A 10,275-nucleotide genomic window follows, 5' to 3' on the forward strand; every position below is an offset into this window, starting at 1 on the left:
GCGAGGGTTGCCCCCCCCCCCCCCCGGGCTCCGGCCACAGCCCCTGGGCTGGCGGATCTGGTCTGGGAATTTCAACCTGATAAACAGCCGGAGCGCCGCTGTTGCACCCCGCCAGGCGGATGTGGAGAACCCGTCACCCCCAGCACCGGTGCACTGCTAACCGCTGTTTCACACAGGTCCCTCTCTGAGGAAAGGGAGCTAACTTGATGTTTGTGTCTTCCATTCGGATAACCGTAACAAATGTCTAACTGGCTGATGGTTAACCCCCTCCACGCGCGTTCACCTTGCAAGGGACACGGGATCTGTCTGCAGCTCAGAGTTCCCTGCATGGTGCCATGCGATTCCGAAGAGACAGATGAGCCACGCTCATTCTCAGTGTGAAGCGCCAGGGTACTCCTTGGTAAATAAACACATCAAGCCCCGTTCACGTTTGGCTCTGACCAGACACAAGCGTGAAGGGCCATGTCCACCACACGGTGGGCGCATCCGTGTCCTCTCGTGGCCACATGGTGGCCAGCCCGGCACTGGGCGATGATCAACAGTGAAGGCTGACCTGCCCCTCAGTCGGGAGCCTGTGGCCTCAGAAATGCACTCGATCCTTGGGTCACGGCTCTGGCAAATGCCCATCGTGGCATTCACATGGATAAAAATCAAGAACGGGATGTTTTGGACCATCACTGTATTACACGAGGAAGGACGCAGCATGGGCGAATCCAAGCGTCTCGTGTAACCTGGTCTCAGCTCTACCCAGCTCCTTGGCCATTCCTTAACAGGGTCCTTGGCTGCCTCGAATTGAGCACCATGGCTTGAGCATGATCCGACCTGCAGAGGAGCGGGCTCTGCCTTTGCCTGGACTTTGTCTGTTAGTCATGCAGATGGCAGAGTCACTCCACAGAGCACTATCCACCATTGCCGACAGAGGGGGAGACAGAACCGTGCGAGCCCGCCAGCCCCCAGCTCACCTGAAGTGGAGTGATGGCTTAGTCGCCCACCTCCTGGCGTCTGCTTTGTGCCTGGGAGGGAGTCGGAGCTCAATAAATGTTTGTGACGAGCTTTACTATAGAATAATGGATCGGGACCGAACATGAACAGGACTGCAGCGCAAACATCGTATCGCGTCGAAGGTAGAGGGTGGCCCGTGGGGAACAGGCTGTCCAGGACCGCGGACAGCCGGGCAGTCGCTCACAGTCTCCACACGGACTCAGGCAACCTCCCCAGTGAGCACGTGACCTGCTCACACTGAACTTGGGGCCAGGAATCAGCAGGTAGTAGCTTAGACACCATCCAGAAAATGCACGTGTAGACACAGAGTCTAGGCAGAGGGCTTAAACTTCCAGACTACATGCCCGGGATGAAGAGACTAACCTACAGAAAGAGAGAGAAATGAACAACGATGAACATTAATCCAGAAAATAGCATAGATAATAGAATTATGATCCGACACGTTAGCAATCACAATACATGAAAATCAAATTTATTAACGTAGAGATTTTGAGATCAGATTACCTACAAATTACTATATTTATCAAAGACAAGTGTAAAGCACATTGACACAGAAAAGTTAGCATAAAAGAATGTGGAATAAGAACAGGTAAACATTAAGCAAAATAACACTTTGATAGAGATTAATATAAGATAGGATTGAGAGGGAAGAACCACGCTAATAGTCACTGCTAAAAGAAGCAGTGGACTCAGAAGACATACACTCGTAAGTATGAGTGTTAGAAGTATAGCCTCGAACTTTGAAGACAGAGTCCTAACAAAATAACAATGGATACTGGAAGGCTCATAATTCCTTAGGACATCTCCACATACTTCTCTCTAGAAACACATAGAATACCAGTAGGAATGTAAATTTAGACATCGCAATTAACAATCTTGATTTAACAGATACACGTATGCTTTCACTCAACAAATAGAGAATACACATTCTTTTACATACAGGAGTTGTTGAGTTATTCCTACATGAGTTGTTTCAGAAAGCAATCACAAACACCAATAAAACAAGTCTAAACGAGTCCCACGTATCAATATCAGAATCAAGTTGAGAATAATCAAGTAGAGTCTTACAAGGTGAAGCCAAAGGGTTTTTTGTTTTGTTTTTTTTGTTTTTGTTTTTGTTTTTGTTTTTTTGAGAGGTTTTTGCTAGAGGGCGCGACTGCTCGCCAGACAGACAGAGAGAGACATAGAGACAGAAAGCGAGAAATCACCCGCCGGGGGGGATGGCCACGCCGCAATCCCTTCTCCTCCATTCTCCTCTTGGGATCTTGGGCACACACACACATGTGCCCGGCGTGAGTTTTAAGTCACCGGGTCTGGGACGCGAACCGCGATCGACTACGTAGGAGTCCAGTGACATAGCCATTACGCTAACTGCTGGTTCCCCAAAGGGGGTTTTTAGCAGAGACACCATCTTGGCTTTCTTAAGTTTTAAGATTCACTGTGGCTGCAGTATTGAAAAGACATGCAATGAAACTAGATTTGGTCTAAAGAATCTGGAAACAAAATTAGAAAAGCTGGCTGTGAATGAAATAGTCGCTTCACAGCAATTACATACAAAAGTACGTAAGTTCTATGAAATTACATAGAAACGTACAAGTTGTAGCAGAAAATCACAGACCTGTTCTAGAGTTAATGCGTGAACAAGAAGGAAATGTGCAGGTCTTCTGAACTCTTTTCTAGTTTAGGAAAACAAACTTGAGAGCATTGGAAGAAAGCCAAGAAACTACACAATTGCCACAACCCTGGTGAGTCAGAGGACCTGGCGTTTCCCTCGCCCTCTCTCATGGTCTTGGAACGATGGCTACACAATATCAGGCTCTTGAGGTTTGTGGTATCACAATGGCTTCAAAAGAAAAAAATGACTCACTGTTTACTTGCCAACACCGAGTCAATTTATCAAAGAAGGGTCACGTAACAAGGCTATTTATCATCTTTCACCATGTAGAATGCTCATAGCCCATGTTCTCCCAAGGAAACAGTAAAATCTATCATCTTCTAGATAAAGATTTACGTGAAGCGGGAGTAGCTATGGGAGGGTGAGTGAAAAAGAACATACCTCTGCTAAGCTTTCTGTGAAAGACGGGAGCAGGGTGTCGCCAAGCCTGGCCACCTAACGGCTGCCCTGCGCGCCCAAACGTTCAAGTTTCTCATTCTGAAACCTCCAGCCTTCCTTTTCTGTCCCTGCGGGAGCTGCCCTGTGTGTTGGAGTTGGCAAAGCTTAAAGTCACCTAGACTTGCACCACAACTTGTAAACAATTAAGGAGAGTACTTATGGAAATTCTTAACTATCTTTTTTGTTTCTTCTTTGTCCCCAACAGAAGGTCAATATACAGGTAGTTATGGTATACATTTTTAAAAAGTTTCTGATTCTAAGTTATTTTTTCTGTTATCTATATGAAGCCCGTTCAAGGGAATATCCTAACTCAACATTTGTCAACTTTCCTTGAGGAGTTCTTCAGAAGGAAAATGTTTCTTCTGTTCCATAGGCAGTTGATATAATTGGGGCTTTTCGATCTTTCCTTAACTGTCCCATACCATAGTACTTGAGGGTAAAGCACTACTGCCAAATTAAGGATTATATTCTCCTTAAGCTCTTACGTCGGCAACTGGAAAATAGCCATCGCGGGGCTGCGAGCACTAGCTGCTGACTAGCATGCCTGTGAGGAGGAGAGCCAGGCTGGAGCTGCCCACAGTGAAAGAAACATCTGGATGTTTGCCAGATTTTTCTGTTTCGCAAAGTCTGTTATACTTAGAAAGTTCCAAATGGTGGCGGCACATGTGAAATGAAATTAGACTTGGGGAAATCTGAGAGGAGACAGGGAAAATCAGAATGCTCTCTGCAGCCCCAGCTGGATCGGGACTTCCCCATTACGAGGCACCGATGGCGTCTTCTCGGACTGTGGCACCTGAACTGGGTACCTCTCTTAGGGATTAATGAACTTAACCTACTGAACTTAAAAATATTTTAAGGCCAAGTGTTTGTAACTGAAGAGTTTATAAAAAGTTTATAAAATTCATAAAATAATAACCTGAAGGCCAAAAATGCCTTAGAAAAATAACACAAAATACAAATTGTTTTCAGGTGAATTTTAACTAGAGTAGAATAGTGCTTTTAAAGACATAAAAAGTGCATGTACTTAACATATCACCACTCTTTTATATGTTTATATACCAAAAGAGTGCTCAAATTATATGAGTGTGTTCATGTCAATGTCTACAAAACATGAAGCACCAGGCTAAAGGTGTACGCAGTGGGAAGATGAGTGCATCGCCCTCATCTTCCTCAGAAACACCACAATTATCAAAGTTGTGCACATGTGCAAATGTCGAACGTGAGGACCGCCAAGCTTGCCGCACATGAGGGAGAAGCCATGTCTTCATCGCCGTTCACAAGCAGTAGAGGAGTGCCTCGTTAGTGCTGCCCTCCCGGTACGACGGACCGACTAAGACGGTGATGAACAGAGACATGCTGCCTGTGCTTGCTCGGTGACACGGAGTGCAGTCAGCAACCCCCGCGGGACGGAGTAAGGGCAAGGCTGGAAGGGAGCCTAGTGTCTCGGGGTGAAGGTCTACGGAGCTGGCGGAACACTGCCTGCTTCGAGAAAACACGTCCTAGGGATCAGCCGTTCACAACGTACTCCTATGAAATCACATTTATGAAAATGCTATCATATAAATTATGGTGCCCTTCTTTTTAAATTTTATTTATTTGTTTATTTGAGAGAGAGAGAGAGATTTTTGCTATAGGGCAAGCGAGTGCACTCACGGGAAGACGGAGAGCGCAGCAGAGACAGAAAGCGAGAAATCATCGCTGGGAGGGATGACCGTGCTCAGTCCTTCTCTTCTCCAGGTTTTCGGTATGCATGCACACGTGCCCGGTGTGATTTTGAAGCCGCCAGGTCCGGGACTTGAACTGCAGTCAGTCATGTGGGAGTCCAGAGACGTAACCGCTATGCCAATTGCTGGTCCCAAGTTATGGCGCTTCTCTTAACATACAGCATGCAAAATCATTTTACCCTAAGGCGTGCACACAGGTTCATTTACATGTGTGTGAGGGGCTTCACAAACTCCGTGGAAAATGGAATTAAATATGAATTAATGAATTAATCATCTTAAAATGTACACACAGTTTTCACAATAGGCACTTTCCGTGACCTTATTGAAGATACCGTGTGTGCTCATTTCTAGTCTCATCTTTTCTGATCTCCCCTAAAACAGTGCTTGACCACACTCAGTACCTAGAGCCTGTCATTCCCGATGCCGTGGAGCGGCCGCTGGTCTCTGACCAGAGCACATGCACCTGTCGGCTCACACCGAATACATTTAAAATGAAGATTTGAAGAAACTGGGGAGAGGGGCTGGCAGGTGGCGTGGTGGTTAAGGGCTGGATTCCCACAAGGCCAACTGTGGTTCAAGTCCCAGACCTGGCGGCTTGAAAATCATGCCAGGCGCACATGTATGCATACCCAAAATCATGAGAGGAGAATGTAGGAGAAGGCACTATGGCAGGGCCGTGCTCCTGGGGGGTGATTCTCATGTTCCCTCTCTCTCTCCCTCTCCCTCCCTCCCTCTGTCTCTGGCGCACACACACGCCCTGTGGGAAAACCCTAAAGAAAAGAAAGCAGGGCACTGTGGCCTGAGCACACCCACCCTGCGCTTCACCGCAGCCTCCGCGGGCAGCTCGGTCCTGGGCAGGCAGGTCACAGCGTCTCCAACAGCTCCCACTGCCCAGGGCTCATGAGCAGGCTCCGGAAACAGAGCTCCCCTTCGGATGGACATTTACACAAGGGAGTGCAGAAAGCTGCTCTCCGCATGCAGAAACGCTGCTGTCACCTCACCTCAGTCTCACTGCGATGCCCCTGCCGTCCCACTGCCAGACACACGCGCTTGTCTGCTGTGCCACATCGCCTGTGCTCAACCAGCTGCACGCCTCTTACCTGGTTGTTTTAAGATAGAATCTTTTCTGTTAAAGACCTCGATGGGCCTCACCAAGATGGCCAAGAGAACCGCTGTCGGGTGCAGCCACACTGTCAGGCTTTCAAGATAATCGCACAAGGTTCTCATTCTGAAACCTCCAGCCTTCCTTTTCTGTCCCTGCGGGAGCTGCCCTGTGTGTTGGAGTTGGCAAAGCTTAAAGTCACCTAGACTTGCACCACAACTTGTAAACAATTAAGGAGAGTACTTATGGAAATTCTTAACTATCTTTTTTGTTTCTTCTTTGTCCCCAACAGAAGGTCAATATACAGGTAGTTATGGTATACATTTTTAAAAAGTTTCTGATTCTAAGTTATTTTTTCTGTTATCTATATGAAGCCCGTTCAAGGGAATATCCTAACTCAACATTTGTCAACTTTCCTTGAGGAGTTCTTCAGAAGGAAAATGTTTCTTCTGTTCCATAGGCAGTTGATATAATTGGGGCTTTTCGATCTTTCCTTAACTGTCCCATACCATAGTACTTGAGGGTAAAGCACTACTGCCAAATTAAGGATTATATTCTCCTTAAGCTCTTACGTCGGCAACTGGAAAATAGCCATCGCGGGGCTGCGAGCACTAGCTGCTGACTAGCATGCCTGTGAGGAGGAGAGCCAGGCTGGAGCTGCCCACAGTGAAAGAAACATCTGGATGTTTGCCAGATTTTTCTGTTTCGCAAAGTCTGTTATACTTAGAAAGTTCCAAATGGTGGCGGCACATGTGAAATGAAATTAGACTTGGGGAAATCTGAGAGGAGACAGGGAAAATCAGAATGCTCTCTGCAGCCCCAGCTGGATCGGGACTTCCCCATTACGAGGCACCGATGGCGTCTTCTCGGACTGTGGCACCTGAACTGGGTACCTCTCTTAGGGATTAATGAACTTAACCTACTGAACTTAAAAATATTTTAAGGCCAAGTGTTTGTAACTGAAGAGTTTATAAAAAGTTTATAAAATTCATAAAATAATAACCTGAAGGCCAAAAATGCCTTAGAAAAATAACACAAAATACAAATTGTTTTCAGGTGAATTTTAACTAGAGTAGAATAGTGCTTTTAAAGACATAAAAAGTGCATGTACTTAACATATCACCACTCTTTTATATGTTTATATACCAAAAGAGTGCTCAAATTATATGAGTGTGTTCATGTCAATGTCTACAAAACATGAAGCACCAGGCTAAAGGTGTACGCAGTGGGAAGATGAGTGCATCGCCCTCATCTTCCTCAGAAACACCACAATTATCAAAGTTGTGCACATGTGCAAATGTCGAACGTGAGGACCGCCAAGCTTGCCGCACATGAGGGAGAAGCCATGTCTTCATCGCCGTTCACAAGCAGTAGAGGAGTGCCTCGTTAGTGCTGCCCTCCCGGTACGACGGACCGACTAAGACGGTGATGAACAGAGACATGCTGCCTGTGCTTGCTCGGTGACACGGAGTGCAGTCAGCAACCCCCGCGGGACGGAGTAAGGGCAAGGCTGGAAGGGAGCCTAGTGTCTCGGGGTGAAGGTCTACGGAGCTGGCGGAACACTGCCTGCTTCGAGAAAACACGTCCTAGGGATCAGCCGTTCACAACGTACTCCTATGAAATCACATTTATGAAAATGCTATCATATAAATTATGGTGCCCTTCTTTTTAAATTTTATTTATTTGTTTATTTGAGAGAGAGAGAGAGATTTTTGCTATAGGGCAAGCGAGTGCACTCACGGGAAGACGGAGAGCGCAGCAGAGACAGAAAGCGAGAAATCATCGCTGGGAGGGATGACCGTGCTCAGTCCTTCTCTTCTCCAGGTTTTCGGTATGCATGCACACGTGCCCGGTGTGATTTTGAAGCCGCCAGGTCCGGGACTTGAACTGCAGTCAGTCATGTGGGAGTCCAGAGACGTAACCGCTATGCCAATTGCTGGTCCCAAGTTATGGCGCTTCTCTTAACATACAGCCTGCAAAATCATTTTACCCTAAGGCGTGCACACAGGTTCATTTACATGTGTGTGAGGGGCTTCACAAACTCCGTGGAAAATGGAATTAAATATGAATTAATGAATTAATCATCTTAAAATGTACACACAGTTTTCACAATAGGCACTTTCCGTGACCTTATTGAAGATACCGTGTGTGCTCATTTCTAGTCTCATCTTTTCTGATCTCCCCTAAAACAGTGCTTGACCACACTCAGTACCTAGAGCCTGTCATTCCCGATGCCGTGGAGCGGCCGCTGGTCTCTGACCAGAGCACATGCACCTGTCGGCTCACACCGAATACATTTAAAATGAAGATTTGAAGAAACTGGGGAGAGGGGCTGGCAGGTGGCGTGGTGGTTAAGGGCTGGATTCCCACAAGGCCAACTGTGGTTCAAGTCCCAGACCTGGCGGCTTGAAAATCATGCCAGGCGCACATGTATGCATACCCAAAATCATGAGAGGAGAATGTAGGAGAAGGCACTATGGCAGGGCCGTGCTCCTGGGGGGTGATTCTCATGTTCCCTCTCTCTCTCCCTCTCCCTCCCTCCCTCTGTCTCTGGCGCACACACACGCCCTGTGGGAAAACCCTAAAGAAAAGAAAGCAGGGCACTGTGGCCTGAGCACACCCACCCTGCGCTTCACCGCAGCCTCCGCGGGCAGCTCGGTCCTGGGCAGGCAGGTCACAGCGTCTCCAACAGCTCCCACTGCCCAGGGCTCATGAGCAGGCTCCGGAAACAGAGCTCCCCTTCGGATGGACATTTACACAAGGGAGTGCAGAAAGCTGCTCTCCGCATGCAGAAACGCTGCTGTCACCTCACCTCAGTCTCACTGCGATGCCCCTGCCGTCCCACTGCCAGACACACGCGCTTGTCTGCTGTGCCACATCGCCTGTGCTCAACCAGCTGCACGCCTCTTACCTGGTTGTTTTAAGATAGAATCTTTTCTGTTAAAGACCTCGATGGGCCTCACCAAGATGGCCAAGAGAACCGCTGTCGGGTGCAGCCACACTGTCAGGCTTTCAAGATACTCGCAGTGAAGACTTTCTACAAAGCATTTATAATGACTCTTTTTAAATGTTTATCAACTTTATTTATCCATGAGTGAGAGAGAAAGAGACAGACCTCCCCTAGAACCTGACACTGGGACGCTCTTGCGGCCCTTGGCCAGCCCTGCTCGTGGGCCAGCGGGAGCTCGCTGTAGCCAGCAGGATCTCAGCCGTGAGCCAGAAACCTGTGTGGGACTGCCATGCAGAGCACCGAGTCTGACCCCCGCACCACCACCAGACCCCTCTTAAGACTTCCAGTCATTAAAATGCCCCCACGTTCCTGTGCCCAGTGAAATCCTACTGGCTCCTTAGAGAAGAAGTCAGGGTTCCCGTGACTGAGTCTGGGGCAGTGAAGGGAGGACAGGTCGCCGGTTGGGGCAGGGGAGCAGGGCACCGGAGCAGAGCAGGCATGAACCCATCTCTCTCTGCAGTCGCGTAAGGCGTCAGAGGCCTCCCATCCATCACCAAAGTGACTCTGGCCAAGTGTCTTCCGTCTGTCTCCCCACTTCCCCTCTCCTCCCCAGGGATCTGCCCACGCGCTCCTAGACTAGCATACCAACGACTCTCTCCAGACTTCTGAATCTGGGGCTTTCTTGCCTAGCACCGCTAAATGCAATGCAAGGCAGAAGGCACGCCTGTTTCCGGTCAGAAGCGTCGGCCGAGCTCTGGACCACTGGCTACGGATGGAGCAGGAGCCTGCGCTCGCACTGGACAAGCCGCTGCAGGGATGCAAGGGCGAGGCAGCCAGGGTGCGAGGGCAAGGCAGGGATCCAGGGCTGGGCCCTGCTGCAGGGAGCCGTCCTCTCACAGCAGGGTCCGAAGCACAGCCAGGGACCGCGCCGTTCGTCCCTGACAGCAGCCTCGCGCAGCAGCCCTCCCCACAGGGCGCGGTGCTTGCTCGTGGCTTTTACCAGCTCACCCTAAGCTGCCCAGGCTTGTGCTGACCTTGTGACCACTTACATGCCACACTGGCGTGTGCCGTGAATCAGACGTCACATGATTGCTGTCAAACCACAGGGCAGAGTCAAGCTCAAGCCTTTTCCCGTAAGTTAAAATAAAATTAGAAACTTGACCATAACAAGTCACTTTCTAGTGCATTTCCACCGAATCCTGGAGGAAATTCAGACACTTTTATGTCACCTTTCTCAGTTTCCTTTTTTTTTTTTTTTTTGGAAAGATTTTCACTGTAGGGCGCGTGCGCTCGCCAGACAGACAGAGAGAGACATAGAGACAGAAAGCGAGAAATCACCCCCCAGGGGGGATGGTCACGCCGCAATCCCTTCTCCTCCATTCTC

At 48.6% G+C, this 10,275-nt stretch overlaps 1 long non-coding RNA gene across 1 annotated transcript in view; it reads right to left on the minus strand.

Moving 5' to 3' along the window:
• LOC102484705 (uncharacterized) overlaps window positions 1-5,066 on the minus strand; it is a 6,625-nt gene extending 1,559 nt beyond the window's left edge. The window contains exons 1-2 of the long non-coding RNA XR_336558.2: window positions 4,769-5,066; window positions 963-1,365 (exon numbers count right to left, since the gene is read on the minus strand). This is a non-coding gene — a long non-coding RNA (uncharacterized LOC102484705). The remainder of the gene's footprint in view (window positions 1-962; window positions 1,366-4,768) is intronic.
• Between the last annotated feature and the right edge of the window lie 5,209 nt (window positions 5,067-10,275).

This window comes from Tupaia chinensis, unplaced genomic scaffold, assembly GCF_000334495.1.
Source record: "Tupaia chinensis unplaced genomic scaffold, TupChi_1.0 Scaffold139767_1, whole genome shotgun sequence".
Lineage (NCBI taxonomy): Eukaryota > Metazoa > Chordata > Mammalia > Scandentia > Tupaiidae > Tupaia > Tupaia belangeri.